General features: G+C 50.8%; 1 long non-coding RNA gene across 1 annotated transcript in view; it reads left to right on the top strand.

Moving 5' to 3' along the window:
- The window catches only part of LOC105531672, a 25488-nt gene extending 18672 nt beyond the window's left edge, over window positions 1-6816 (top strand). The window contains exons 2-4 of the long non-coding RNA XR_001004843.1: window positions 2137-2331; window positions 3928-4900; window positions 6070-6816. This is a non-coding gene — a long non-coding RNA (uncharacterized LOC105531672). The remainder of the gene's footprint in view (window positions 1-2136; window positions 2332-3927; window positions 4901-6069) is intronic.
- The last annotated feature ends 7202 nt before the right edge of the window (window positions 6817-14018 follow it).

Here is a 14018-nt window from a genome sequence, read left to right as displayed (position 1 = left end):
AATGGCAGAAATTAATGCCATCTTAAAGAACAAAGGATGCAAGGGTAGTGTCCCCCCTCAAATCTCCACTTAATTCGCCCATCCGGACGCTGCGAGATCCAGGTATGTCCTGTAGTGTGAAAGTAGACTACAACAAACGAACCAAATATCCCCAATTACAGCTACTGCGCCCGATGCATCCATGCTAAAGTGGATTCACATAGTCCACACAGTTATCAGTGTCAGATAACTGACCACTGATCTGGCCGATGCACGACTTATCCCCACCAAAAGGAAGATCAGAAACAGTAGATTCACTTGGAATTGATACAAGTGTATATTTATGGTTTTCCTACAGGGCTGTGTTAACTCTGTCAAAATATGGTCTAAAGACATGAGAACTGTCTGGATATTTCTTAGAACTTCATAGTAGTTCCTGTGTTAATGATATCATATGCATCACGCTAATGAGGCCAGATGAGCAAGAAGTGTCAAGTACTTTGTGTGAGACACATACACTCTAGAAAGTGGGAGAAATGTCCTGTGATATACAAGAGGTTGCCTCATCAGTGAACTTTTTAGGAGTCCAGTGGTCTAAGCATGCCGGAACATTCTAAAGCAAGGAACACATTACTGCAACTCATACCTACCACAAGGAAGAGGGAAGCACAACTTCTAGTAAATGTATTCATGTTTTAGAGGCAGCATATTCCACAACTGTGAATACTGCTTAACCTAATACCTGGTAACACAGGAGGCTGCCATCTTTGACTGGGAGGCCCAGAATAGGAGAGAGCTCTGCAGCAGGTCCAGTTGCTACAAGTGGCAGACCCTACAGTCTTGATGTTTCAATTGATCATCACTTCTCTTCCTCTACTGTCCATTTTAGATTCCCCTCAACCTCAGGAAGCACCTCTGCTGAGCCTCTGCTCATTCCATTATATTACAGGTATCCAAGGTGGAGTTTCTAGCAAGCCCCAGGAGGACAATCACAGTATAGGTCTTCAGGGTTCTGGAGCAAGACCACACTGTCTACAGCAGGGAATTAGACACCTTTTGAAAAGTAGCTCCTGGAGGGCTACTAGACCCTGGCAGAGATGGAATACTTCACCAAGGGGCACCAAGTGACCACGTGTCTAGAACCGTTCGTTATTAGTTAGGTTCTGCCTTTCAAACTCACCAAGACCTAAAGTTGAATGGGCCTGGCAATAATCCATAGTAAGATGGAAGTGGTATGTCCAGAACTGGGCATGAACAGAGCTACACAGTCAGGTGGCCCAGACACATGTCACCGCCAGTGTGGCACCAGGGTTTCTTCCTCAGCTCACGCCTGTGGCTGCACAGGGGGCAAATTCCTTTATGATCCGCTGACAAAAGAGGAAAGCCTTTGCTTTGCCTTGATTCACAGACGGTTCAGACTGGCACGTGGGTGCAAGCCAAAAATGAACTGTGACTACAGTACAGCCCACCACAGGCTGATCTTGACAAACAGTGGCAAGGGAAGTTCCCCCAGTGGATCAATCCTCTCAGGGGTGCATCTGTTCATCCACTTTGTATGGAAAGACATGTAGCCCAAGGGTACACTTTATATTCATACATGGCTACTAGCAGCTGCCTTGATGCGTGGATCAGGGGTCTGGAAGGAGAAAGATGAGAAGATCAAGGACAAGGATGCTGGGGACAGAGGCATGTGGATGGACTATTTGAGTAGCTAAGAAGCGTGAAGAGGACCACCAGAGCATCTACCATGAAACACCAAGCAACCAGATAGAATGGTTTCGCCAACTGGATGTCAGCCAGATGCCATCAGCCACCCCAGAACTGGCACAGTGGGCATGTGAAGGAGCAGCTATGGTGGCAGGGATGGGGACAGACACACAGACCAAATAGCATGGGCTGTCACTCACAAGGGCTTATGTAGCTACCGCCACTGCTGAATGTCCAGCCTGCCAGCAATGCATCAGTGCTGATCCTCGGAAATGGCAATGGCTCTCAAAGTGAATAAGTAGCCACTTGATAGTAAGTTGACTACAGTGGATCCCTTCCATTCTAGAAATGGCAGAAATTTATTTCAACTAGAATGGACACATGCTTACCTTTTCCGCCGGCAGGGCCTCAGCCAACACCACTATCTGAGCGTTTTACCCACTGACATAGGATCCCACATCACATCACATCGGACCCAAGGGCCCATTCATTGCATAGCCAAGGAGGCATGACAACGGCATGTGACCATGGGATCACCGGTCCTGTCACATTCTGCACCACCCAGAAGATACTGGCTTGAACGAAGAGAAGAAATGGGCTGTTGAAGGCATAGCTGAGATGCCAGCTCAGAGATGATGATACCAAGTAAGGAGGGGACACCACCTTCCAGGGCACAGTGTACACTCTATTCAACAACCAATAAAGCGCTACGTCCCACTGGGAGGAATATATAGGTCCAGGAACCAAGGGGTAGAGATAGGAGTGGCTCCACTTTACATTAATCCCATTGGGGTATTTCTGTTACCACAACTCTAAGCTTTGAGGATTTCAGGTTCTGGTTCCCAGTGAGGAAATGTCTCCGTCAAGGGATACAGCAAAAGTACACCAAGGAACCAGTAGGCAAGAAGCAGGAGCCACCGTCCTGGCAGGAGTAGTGGACCCTGCCCCCCAGGAAGAGATGAGCTGCAGTTGCACAGGGGGGCCAGGAGGAATACGTCTCTGTGCGCTCTTGCCCCTCGTTGATGGGAAATGCACAGGTGCAGCAGCCATGGCCTGAAGAGGGTGTGGTGGCCAGGGGCTCAGCTGAGGTGCCTCCTGCAGGGAGGAGAATCTAAAATGGATAGAAGCCGAGGCAGGCGCAGTGGCTCACGCCTATAATCTCAGCACTTTGGGGGGCCGAGGCGGGAGGATCACTTGAGGTCGGAGTTTGAGACCAGCCTGGCTAACATGGTGAAACCCTGTCTCTACTAAAAAAAAATTACAAAAATTAGCCAGGCGTGGTGGCGCATGGTTGTAATCCCAGCTACTCAGGAGGCTGAGGCAGGAGAACTGCTTGAACCTGGGAGGCAGAGGTTGCAGTGAGCCGAGATCATGCCATCGCACTCCAGCCTGGGCAAGAGAGTGAGACTCGGTCTCAAAAAAAAAAAAAGTAAAATAAAATAAAATGGATAGAAGTCCGAGTGCAGTGCTTCACACTTGTAATCCTAGCACTTTAGGAGCCTGAGGCAGGAGGATCACTCAAGCTCAGAAATTCAACATCAGCCTGGGCAACATAGTGAGACCTCATCTCTTAAAAAAAAAAAAAAAAAATGTAATTAGTTGAGTCCAGTGGCACACACCTGTAGATCCAGCTACTCAGGTGGCTGAGGCAGGAGGATCACTTGAGCTTGGGAAGGGGAGGCTGCAGTGAGCTGTGATCACACCACTGCACTCCAGCCTGGGCAACAGAACCAGACTGTCTCTAAATAAATAAATAAACAAAGGATAGAAGAGGGAGATGGGGAGTATCACAGACCTCAAGCACAGCTGCAGTGGTGGGGGCTGTGGTCATCTGATGAACCGTTAGTTTGTTCCAGAGAAAGGCGAGCTGCCCCAGAACTTAGCCGGAGGAGTGGATGCCCTGATACACAATCCAGATCCCCTCAAGACAGAGGCTCTGCCACAGCTGCCGGGAGGATTGCTGGCTCACCCCCCTCCTCAGGAATTGCCCCCAAGTGAAGAGAGCTTCCCCACCCAGTGTCCCACCTCCTCTCTGAGGACAGTATGCACCCAGTGACTGGCTGAAGCTGGGGTACAAAGGTCTGGCCCCTCAGCTCGGTGGGGATGGGGGCATCTGAAGCTGGGACGGCCATGAGACTTTTCTAAGGCTTCAGAACCCTCCATGGGTTCAGCTGAGGGGACTGCCTTGCAGCCCAGCTTCTCCCTCTGAGCAAGTCTGAGCTTCCTTCCCTTCTCCTGTAGGTGCGGAACCTGAGAGCAGCCCCATTACACTCCCTGCCTGCAAATCTCCATCTCAAAGTCAGCCTCCAGGGAGCCGCCCTGAAACAGAGTCTGTGGTGGAGCTCTACAGAGTATCCCTGTGCAGATAACCAGCGCTGAGCGTTAGAGCAGGACTCTCTCCACCCGCACGGCACGGCGCCGGGGCTCTGCACACCCCTCTGCAGCCATCCTCGCTGGTGTCCCTCAGCTGACACCCTTGCCCTCGGTGTGTCCTTCCTCATGGCCTGCAGGTTTCACATCCCAAGCTACAGATCATGTCTTCTGGTTTGGGCTCTGGCGGAGAGTTCAGAAGCACCTGTTCATTATCTTAGCACGTGTGGAAATCGTCTCTCATGACCGCGGAGGGCAGGCATCATGCAGAGGGTTACGTGGGCCTGCTCGACATTGGTGGTTGTTAGCTCTCATGTCTATGCCTTGGTCCCTTTCCCCGCAGGACTTGGAGAGCAAGCTGTTTGAATCTGATGCAACCCCTGGGCTTCGACTATCATGCCAAAAGGCAGCACATAAGTGCCTTTTCTTCCCTTCAGAATGCATGGACAATCCAAAGCCCTATTAGTCTATTATTCAGAATGAAAAGTGTTTACAATATTCGTCCTCTTACTCCTCAGTATGTGAGACTGTTCCTCATAGCAGGTAATTTCTTCCTAATTCAAAAACTCCTCATGGAAGCATCTGTTTTTGTCATCAAGGAGGGGACTGTATGTGGAATTGCAAGGCCAAAGACACCGCGGGTCAACTCTTCTCAGGACCAGATCCAAGTCGCCAGTGGGAACACACGTTCAGGCAGCCGCCACCAGCACCCCGCCTCAGGAACGAGGCTCCCTGCTTCATGTGGGCAAGAGGTGCCCCTGTTTTCCCAGCAGGCAGTCGGGGGTCTGGAGCCTAGGGAGCAAAGTGAAGCATACACTCCTGCTTCCTTCCTTCCCTGCACTTGGTGAGGTTCTGGCTCAGCTTAGATTAATGTCATCTCTTCAGCCTGGCCCAGTTTATCACTATGGGAAGGAGCCCAGCAGCAGGGGCTGCCAGACCTGGAAATAGATCCGCTCATTGCAGTATGGCAGGTGCAGAGGAGCAGAGCCAGCCATAGCTGGAAGAGAATCTTGGGGCACGGAGATGCACAAACACATAGGAGCAAGTCGAGACCCAAGTACCAAGCTGTAGAGTTACTGCACCATAGCAACCCAGGCCAGGAGGCAAGGTAAGAGGACGGTTATTACAGAGAGCCACGGGGCAAGAGTGGAGCCACCTTGACAGTGGGGGTGACCAGAAGCCACATCTAGGAGTGTTGACCCAGAGTCTGCATTTCGTCCTGCTCAGGACTGTAGGAGAGGCCCATCTTAAATGCTGCTGTCTCCGTGAGCTTTTGGAAACCTTACCGGCTTCCTCCCATGTTCAGGCAGCTCCACTAAGGTAACCTTCCTGCCTTGTCTCCACCCCTCTATTACTTTGCCCCGGGGAAAATGAAAGATGACCACTTGGATAGGTAGGTGGGGAGGGGAAACGGGTCCTGCATAGGCCAGTTGGCCCCTCCATCACCTTGGGGGTGAGCACATGCAGGGTACAAAATCCCACTGCTCTCGCTGAGGGGGCTGCACCCCTACAGGACTAAAGGAGCCGCTCCTAGTCCAGGGCTGCCATGGCTGGGTGGGTGAGCCTGCCTCCTAGTGGGATTTGCATTAGCAGCTCACTTAGTTCACAGGTCTAAAGCTGTGTCCTCCAGTCCAGCCCTCTAGCAGTAATAAAGAGGATATTTGGGTTCCTGTTGCCATTCCTTTGTTTTATTTCTCAGGGCCCTCAGAGACACCCCAGAATAGGGTTCCTGTCCTCTTCAATCTTGCCCTTCTTTGAGTCCCCATTGCATTTTGTGGTATGTTCCTAGCATGAACTTTCATTCTTTCAGTAGTTACCTCCTTATTTCCTTCCCCCCTGCATTTAAAAATAATTTTTATAGACGAGGTCTCACTCCGTCACCCATGCTGGAGTGCAGTGGTGCAATCATAGCTCGCTGGGCTCAAGCACCCTTCCTGCCTCTGCCTCCCAAGTAGCTGGGACCACAGGTGCACATGACTATGCCCAGCTAACTTTTGTTTTTCTTTTTTGTAGAGACGGGAGTCTTACTTTGTTGCCCAGGCTGGTCTCAAACTCCTGGCTTCAAGCAATCCTTCTGCTTCGGCCTTCCAAAGTGCTGGGATTACAGGCATGAGCCACCATGCCCAGCCTCCTTCCCTTACTAGCTGAGAACTAAGAGAAGACACTCTGGAGACAGAGGAGGAAACAATGGCGACACCGCGTGATGAAACATAGTGGAGGATGAAGACAAGGCTCCGTCAGGGGCACCAGAGAGGGAAGCCCAGTTCTGTGGGGAAGGTATGGGGCGGCTTCACAAGCCCAGTGTCTGTCTGCTCTCTTTGTAGGAGATGTGTTGTTTCGGCATCCATTCCCGCTTCTTTTAGGAAAAGTGCTTGAATTTCCTTTTCAGGAACCACCCACCATCCTCTCATCCATGCGTTCTGTTCCCGGCATCAGGGGTAGACAAGTGACTTCAGGCGTGGCCAGTTAGGGTTCTGACTCTTGGTCAAATCGGAGTGAATCCTGAGTCATTTGTAAACTCCAAGCAAAGGGCTTGCTTTGTTTTCTGTTGAATGCAGTGCTGTGAGGTAACCAGAAATGAAGCTGCTTTCTTGCCACAGTGAAGGCAAGAAAAGGGCCTGGCCGGCAAATGATGCCAGCGATTGGGGTGGAGCTGGAAGAGGGGGAGTGAGGAGGCCCAGACATCTTGGGAGCCCCGAATTCACCTCAGGATTTAACTTCTCTGCTGCTCAGCCAATTAACTCCTTTCTTCCATGACTAGTTTGAGTTGAGTTTTTAGTTTTTGCAACTAAAACAGCACTGACTAATACACCCTTAGGTAAGATTAGAGCAAGAATTTCCAATATCTGTTTTCTTCATCCTGAAATTTGGTGAGGATATCTAAGGTTCTTTTGTCTTTTGAAAGAATTCTGTTGCAATGGAAAGTATCAACCCATATTTTTCCATTTCTCCAAAATGTTTTAGTGTATATCTACAGGGCACAAACTTCTCTCTGTAGGCCCTCTGCCATAGTTGCTCTCTGCCACCTGTTAAGGGGCTGGTATCTAGAATATATAAAGCACTCTTAAAGCTCAGCCGGGCGCGGTGGCTCACGCCTATAATCCCAGCTCTTTGGGAGGCCGAGGCAGGCGGATCACCTGAGGTCAGGAGTTTGAGACCAGCCTGGCCAACATGGCAAAACTCTAGCTCTCTAAAAATACAAAAATTAGCCAGGCGTGGTGGCTCACTCAAGACTGAGGCAGAAGAACTGCTTGAACCCAGGAGTTGGAGGTTTCAGTGAGCCCAGATGACGCCACGGCACTCCATCCTGTGTGACAGAGTAGCACAGGACGGCAAAAACAAACAAAAGCTCTTAAAACTCAACAATAAAAGACAAATAACCCAATTTAAACATGCGAAAAGGGCCAAGTGTGGTGGTACTCCCAGCACTTTGGGAAGTTGAGGTGGGCAGATTGCTTGAGCCCAGGAGTTTGAGACCGGCCTGGGCAGCATGGCAAAACCACATCTCTACAAAATATTGAAAAGAAAAAAAAAAATTAGTCAGGTGTGGTGTTGCACACCTGTAGTCTCAGCAACCTGGAGGCTGAGGTGGGAGGATCGCTTAAACCTAAGGAGATAGAGGCTGCAATGAGCTGTGATTGTGCCTCTGCACTCTACCCTGGGCAACAGAGTGAGACCCTGTCTCAAAAAATAATCATAAAGAAAGAAAGATGAGAAAAGCATTTGTTTCTTTCCTTCTTTTTTTTTTTTTTTTTTTTTTTGAGATAGGGTCTGACTGTGTCCCCCAGGCTGGAGTGCAGTGGTGCAATCTTGGCTCACTGCAATCTCTGCCTCCCAGGTTCAAGTGATTCTCCTGCCTCAACCTCCCGAATAGCTGGGACTACAGGAGCAAGCCACCACACCCAGCTGATTTTTGTATTTTTAGTAGAGACGGAGTTTCACCATATCGGCCAGGCTGGTCTCAAACTCCTGACCTCAAGTGATCTGCCCACCTCAGCCTCCCAAAGTGCTGGGATTACAGGGGTGAGCCACTGTGCCTGGCCTTTTTTTGCTGCTGTTGTTTTTGTTTTGTTTTTTGAGACAGAGTCTCGCTCTGTCGCCCAGGCTGGAGTGCAGTGGCTCAATTTTGGCTCGCTGCAACCTCTGCCTCCTGGGTTCCAGGGATCCTCCTGCGTCAGCCTGCTGAGTAGCTGAGACTACAGCCGAGGCGCCACCATGCCTGGCTAATTTTTTTTTTTTTTAAGTAGAGATGGGGTTTCACCATGTTGGCCAGGCTGATCGTGAACTCCTAACCTCAAGTGATCTGCCCAGCTCAGCCTCTCAAAGTGCTGGAATTACAAGCATGAGCCACACTGTACCTGACCTTTTTTTTTTTTTTTTTTTTTTAAGAGAGATGAGTACAAGGTAGGGACTCAGAGGAAAGGGTGGGAAGGGAGTGAGGGATAAAAGACTACACATTGGGTACAGTGTGCACTGTGTAGGTGGTAGGTGCACCAAAATCTCAGAAATCACCACTAAATGACTTATTCCTATAACCAAACACCACCTGTTCCCCAAAAACCTACTGGGAAAAAAAAAAAAGAAAACTCACATAAGTAAATAAATGCAGGCCAGGCGCAGTGGCTCATACCTGTAATCCCAGCACTTTGGGATGCCAAAGTGGGCGGATCACCTGAGGTCAGGAGTTTGAGACCAGCCTGGCCAACACGGAGAAATCCTGTCTCTACTAATAATACAAAAATTAGGTGGGCGTGGTGGCGGACACCTGTAATCCCAGCTACTTGGGAGGCTGAGGCAGGAGAATCACGTGAACCTGGGAGATGGAGGTTGCAGTGAGCCAAGGTCGCGCCACTGCACTCCAGCCTGGGTGACGAGCAAAGCTCTGTCGAAAGAAGAAAAGAAAGGAAAGAAAGGTGCCGTCTGGCTGTGTTGCCCAGGCTGGAGTGCGGTGGCTATTCATGGTATGATCATAGTGCACTGCAGCCTCAAAACTCTGGGGTTCCAGTGGTCCTCCTGCCTTAGCCTCCTGTGTAGCTGGTACTACAGGCTACAGCTAAACGGCTCAGCTCCTCAGTCCTCCTTCATCTGCCACAGTGGATACAGAGCGTGGCAGCCCCTCCCAGGACGTCACAGATCTTTATGGCTGCAGGGACTGTAAAGTCACCCAGTTCAGCCCCTCGTTTATATACAAGAAAACAGTCCTATAGAGAAGGCGTGCCTTTTTAAGTCACACATTTGAGCAAATAAATAATTATCTCCTCACACATTTAAGATTGCTATTACATCCTTCTCTCTAGACCTCTTCTTTTAACCTTTCATCCACTCAGAATGCTCGCCTGGACCCTCTCTAATTTCTCAACATCTTTCTTTTGTTTTTGGAGACGGAGGCTCGCTCTGTCACCCAGGCTGCAGTGCAGTGGCATGATCTGGGCTCACTGCAACCTCCACCTCCCGGGTTCAAGCAGTTCTCCTACCTCAGCCTCCCAAGTAGCTGGGATTACAGGTGCCCACCACCATGCCCAGCTAATTTTTGTATTTTTAATGGAGATGGGGTTTCACCATGTTGGCCAGGCCAGTCTCAAACTCCTGACCTCAAGTGATCCACCCACCTGAGCCTCCCAAAGTGCTGGAATTACAGGCGTGAGCCACCATGCCCAGCTCAACATCTTTCTTAAGTGGGCCCGAGGCTAGGGGGAAAATCTCACCGTAGAGATATTTGTTAGATATTGAGCATGTGTAAAGAAGGCATCTGTGATGGTTAATTTTGTGTGTCAGTTGGACTGGGCCGTGGGGTGCCCAGATATCTGCTTGAACATTACTCTGGGTCCATCTGTGAGGGTGTGGGGTAGGATTGGCATTTAGGTTGGTGGAGCAAGTAAAGCAGGCTGCCTCCCTAACACGGGGGTCCTTATCCATCAGCTGAGGGTCCATATAGAACAAAAGGCTGAGTTGGAGGGCGCCCCTCCTGCATGACCAACTTTCAAGTGGTGACATCAGCTTTCTTCCTGCTTTTGGACTTGAACTGAAACATCACCTCTTCCTGGATCTTGAGCCTGCTGGCCTTCAGACTAGAACTACACCTTCGGCTTTCCTGGGTCTCGGCTTGCTGACTCACCCTGCAGAACTTAGGACTCGTCAGCCTCTACATTTGTATGAGCCAATTCCTTATAGTGTCTCTTTCTCCATATATACATGTATCTCCACATCTTATTGTTCTGCTTCTCTCGAGAACCCTGAATAATACAGTATCATTCCAAGATCAGCAGAAATGTTAGTGCTTCTGGGGAATTACTGCAAAGGGTACCTGAGTAGCAGCACATGCTCTCAGTACCCCCGCCTTCTGTTGTCTGCTGTGGCCTGCTCCCTCCCCACCCTTTGGGTTGATTTCAGGATAGAGATATGGGGATGGCACTGGGGTTGGGTGTGCAGTTACCCAGAACAGCCAGGATGTGTGCACGCTGTGTCCCAGGAGCAGGAGCATCGAGCACTGCTCAAGCTGCTTGGAAAAGAAAACAAAGGAAAGTGCGGAGCTGGGTGGGCGCTGGAATGGAGCAGGAAGAAAGGGGCAAGGGCAGGAGAGAAGCAGAAGAAACAATCCCTGAGACAGAGCTGGTGTAACCAAGGCTCTGTTTGCCCCACCATTTGAGAGAGAGGGTGAGCTGACGTCAAGGCCCAGCTCTGTTCAAAGGTAGGACACTGATTTTCTTCAAGAAGGCAGAGCTGGGGAGTGGCCTCATGTCTTATCATCATGGAAAGGGGAGGGCTGGGGGAGAGAAGGGGCAGCCAGGGCCTCCGAGTGGTGTAGGCCTCACCCTTGTGCTCACATGTCCCAACCACTGCCAGTGGTGCCACCCCTGAATCCCAGACCCCATGTGTAACCATCTACCTGGACCACAAGAGGAAGCACCACGTTCTTTGTCACGGTTCAGGGTAAAGGCATGATCTAAGTTGGGCAAAAGAGAGTCATCCTGGTACCTTAAAAAGGAGTCTAGGGTGAGCCCCAGTCTGCTGGTGGCCGTCTTCACCACCTTTGAGGAGAGACGACCTGAGCAGACACACAAAGGAAAGAGGTGGAGAGAAACCGTGCCTTTGTGTCATTGTTTGAGTCCCTGGACCCAGTCAAGCCCCCTGGACTATGCTGAACTTTTCAGCCGTGGAAAGCAATAAAGTCCATTTAGTTAAGAAAGTTTCGGTTCTGTTTCTTGCAGCTGTGAGCATTCCGACAACCTTGATGTTCCAGGCCCCCCTTGGGCCAGGTCCATGAGCTCATTGCTTGCCACGCGCCTCACAGCATCAACTCAATGTTCCCCAAAGCCACGCCCTTCCTTTCCTGCTTTCACACCAGTGACTACACCATGCTCTTAGGAAAGCCTGTCCCTTCTCCAAGGCGCAGATCAAGTCTCTCCTTTAGGAAGTGTTCCTTGGCTGTCAGGTTTGGGTGTTATCAGGTTTCCTTTTTCCTGGTGGCTGGATTGGAAGGCTTTAGAGGGCAAGGATCATGTGTTAGGATCTCTGCATCCTCCACAAGGCGCTTGTGTTCAGTGTATTTGCTGAATGAATGTCACATAAAAAAGCATGACCCGGTCAGGCGCAGCGGCTCACCCCTGTAACCCCAGCAATTTGGGAGGCCGAGGCGGGAGGATCACCTGAGGTCAGGAGTTCCAGACCAGCCTGGCCAACATGGCAAAACCCCATCTCTACTAAAAATACAACAATTAGCTGGGTGTGGTGGCGGGCGCCTGTAATCCTAACTACTTGGGAGGCTGAGGTTGGAGAACTGTTTGAATTGGGGAGGTGGAGGTTGCAGTGAGCCAAGATCTCCCCACTGCACTCTAGCCTAGGCAACAAAGTGAGACTCCGTCTCAAAAAATAAATAAATAAGTAAAAATGAATAAGAGACCGTCTTCCTTTATTAAAATAAAACCCGTCCACCACCCCAAGGTTATTCCAGAAGGAAACTCTCCACCAACAGTGCTGGCACTAGACATATACTGAGAGATCCCCAAGACGGAAGTGAAGCCCTGGGGGCATCTGGGGCTACATGGTCTACCTCGCCATACAGGGAGGCCCTTTACAGGGCTAGCTGCCATCTTCTACCAAGACAGAAGGCAGGAACCTTCCAAACAGGGCAGCCTGCAGGCCCCGCACCCTTCAGACCCCTTTCTCAGACACCTGTACAACCCCTTAAGCCAGACGGACTCACAGCTGTCTCTGGAAAGTTCTTCATTACCTGACTGTAGACTGGAGGGGTCTCTGCCTCACCTCCAACATCTTATGAAGCCCCTTGCCACCCACCGTGTTGCTGTCCCACTCAGCTGAAGGGCCAGTCCCACATCAACCCTCCAGCTCTGAGATCAGCCAATCTTCCCTGGACACTGCTCTCTTCCCCCAGCAAAAAAGCCAAGAATTTTCCCCAAAGCTTATGGTGAGGAACCGGTTTTTTGTGTGTGTGTGTGTGTGTCTGTCTGTCTGTGTGTGTGTGTGTGTGTTCGTGTGTGTTCTGACACGGAGTCTCACTCCGTCACCAGGCTGGAGTGCAGTGGTGCGATTTCGGCTCACTGCAACCTCTGCCTCCCGGGTTCAAGCAATTCTCCTGCCTCAGCCTCCCGAGTAGCTGGGACTCCAGGCGCCCGTCACCACGCCTGGTTAATTTTTGTATTTTTAGTAGAGACGGGGTTTCACCGTGTTGGCCAGACTGGTCTCAATCTCCTGACCTTGTGATCCGCCCACTTTGGCCTCCCCGTGTGCTGGGATTACAGGCATGAGCCACCGCATCCAGCCAGAACTGATCTTAATTCTCAAACCAGTGACCCTAATAAACTGTCTTCATTTCAGGTGGGCTCATTCAAAATGCCATTTTCAGGCTCGGTGCAGTGGCTCATGCCTGTAATCCCCACACTTTGGGAAGGGAGGCAGGATTGCCTGAAGCCAGTAGTTTGAGACCAGCCTGGGCAACATGGTGAGACTCTGTCTCTACTCACCCCCACAAAAAAGACATTTTCTCTTCTCCGCAAACCCCCGGCCTCCCATTAAAATGTCACTCCCCCTAAAAAAACGCAGAGGAAGAGGTAAGATTGCAGGCTATTTGAAAACAGGGGCATGAAGTTTGTCAGTTCCCTTATGTCTCCCCACAGCATCTGTGTTCCATTAGTGTAGTGGCTGAGACCGTGGATACCGCAGGCAAGATGCCAGTTGAAGATTCTCTAGTCATCTTGGGAAGGCCGCCCTGCCCCGAACGCACCACCTCTTCCTGTATCCCAGGGTCCTCTCCCTGTGGCCCTTCACATCCCATGGCTTCCCATGTGCGGGCCCCTCTTCGCCTGTGTGGCTGATGCCACCTTCCAGCTGCCATGTGACAGGTAGGCAGGGACTGGGGCTCCCGCATTCCCAACTCCAGCACCTGGCTGAGACACTGGGCCCTGGGACTGACTGTGACTGCCCTCTTCCCCTTTGGCAGGGCCTGTCTCCCACTTCTGACACCCTCACTTAAGGCCAGGCAGACCCCTTCCCACTGCCACCAGTCATTAAAATAAGGCTGCATCCCTCCCTCCCCTTCTCAAAATCCTTCCAGGGCTCCTTCTGCTGTTAGTGCCTCAGATGAGCGCCCCTCACCTTTCTAACCTCAGGTCTCACCACGTCCTGGCCACCAGTGTGCTTTCGCTCTTGCCATTTCCTCAGCAGCAGTGTCCCTACCCCAGTTCACTCCCACGTCAAGTGTGGCTCAAGCTGCGTCCTCCAGGAAGCCTTTCATGATCACTGAGGTCAGAACTGGCTCCCTTCTGGGCACAGCACTTTCCGAGCCAGCCGCCCACTTCACTCTGCCTTTCTGTGGACAAGTCCATCTCCTGAACTTAGGACATAAAATCCTTGCAGACAGGGTCCTGTCAGTCACTGTATTTTTCATGGTGCCTAATGGTGCTTTGTCTGAATGGACATGAAATAAGAGAGAACACACTCCCAGC

Source organism: Mandrillus leucophaeus, unplaced genomic scaffold, assembly GCF_000951045.1.
Source record: "Mandrillus leucophaeus isolate KB7577 unplaced genomic scaffold, Mleu.le_1.0 Scaffold9, whole genome shotgun sequence".
Lineage (NCBI taxonomy): Eukaryota > Metazoa > Chordata > Mammalia > Primates > Cercopithecidae > Mandrillus > Mandrillus leucophaeus.
The sequence above is the reverse complement of the archived record's forward strand: the minus strand, read 5'-3'. Positions and strand labels throughout refer to the sequence as shown.